Below are 893 nucleotides of genomic sequence, written 5' to 3' on the forward strand. Positions count from 1 at the left end.
TGCTGGTGCGGTCGGTGAGCTGATTGAGGTTGGCTGCCCGGGCGGAGGTGCGGAGTCGGGGGGGTGACGAGGGGCAGTAGTTGAGTTGAGCCCCTGCTTCACTGCTCACTCACTGACAGACAGACTGACAGACAGAGAGACGGATCGACTTAGTATTTCGCGAAACGGAAGGGGGATTCCCCAGGGTGGGGAGCCCACAACCCACGGGCATAGAAACCCGTAGCCACACACGGTCGCCGCACGCTGATCGCCAATAACCCTGTACGTCTGTCGTACATTGCACCGTACAACAGGTTCCATCGACGCGTACTGGCAGTACAACTTGAAGCCCTGGGATGTTGCTGCGGGGCTGATCATCCTGGAGGAGGCCGGCGGCCGGGCTACCACCGGTGACGGCCTGGCGTACAGCGTGTTTGACAGGTCGCTCATTGCCACGAATGACGCCCTGTACGAGAAGGTGAGTCATGTGGTGTCGGGTGGGGTGGGGGGATGTGGGGGGGATGTGGGGGGGATGTGGAGGAATGGGAAGAGCTGGTACGTGTCGGTGGGGCCTTATCCATCCGTAATTTCCACCGCCTACTTTTGGTCCCAATCGCCTATTGTGGAAAGTGGGGGTGTAGTCCTGGGGGATTATAGGACGATGTGGGAGCATAGGGGTAACACCGCATTCTTTGTACGACAATTCGGCTTACAGCTACCCTTCCTTCCGTACAACATACGACCCTTTTTCCTTTGCCTGGTCTGGGTCCCGCTGTTCTCGTCCCCCTGCCATCCCACCTACCGCCCATTATTATGTGCTCTACAATTTCCCTCCCCCCTTCCCTCCCTCCCCACTCCCTCCCTGCCCCCCTCCCTCCCTGCCCCCCTCCCTCCCTGCCCCCCCCCCCCCCCCC

The sequence above is a fragment of the Volvox carteri genome (genome assembly GCF_000143455.1).
Source record: "Volvox carteri f. nagariensis unplaced genomic scaffold VOLCAscaffold_72, whole genome shotgun sequence".
NCBI lineage: Eukaryota > Viridiplantae > Chlorophyta > Chlorophyceae > Chlamydomonadales > Volvocaceae > Volvox > Volvox carteri.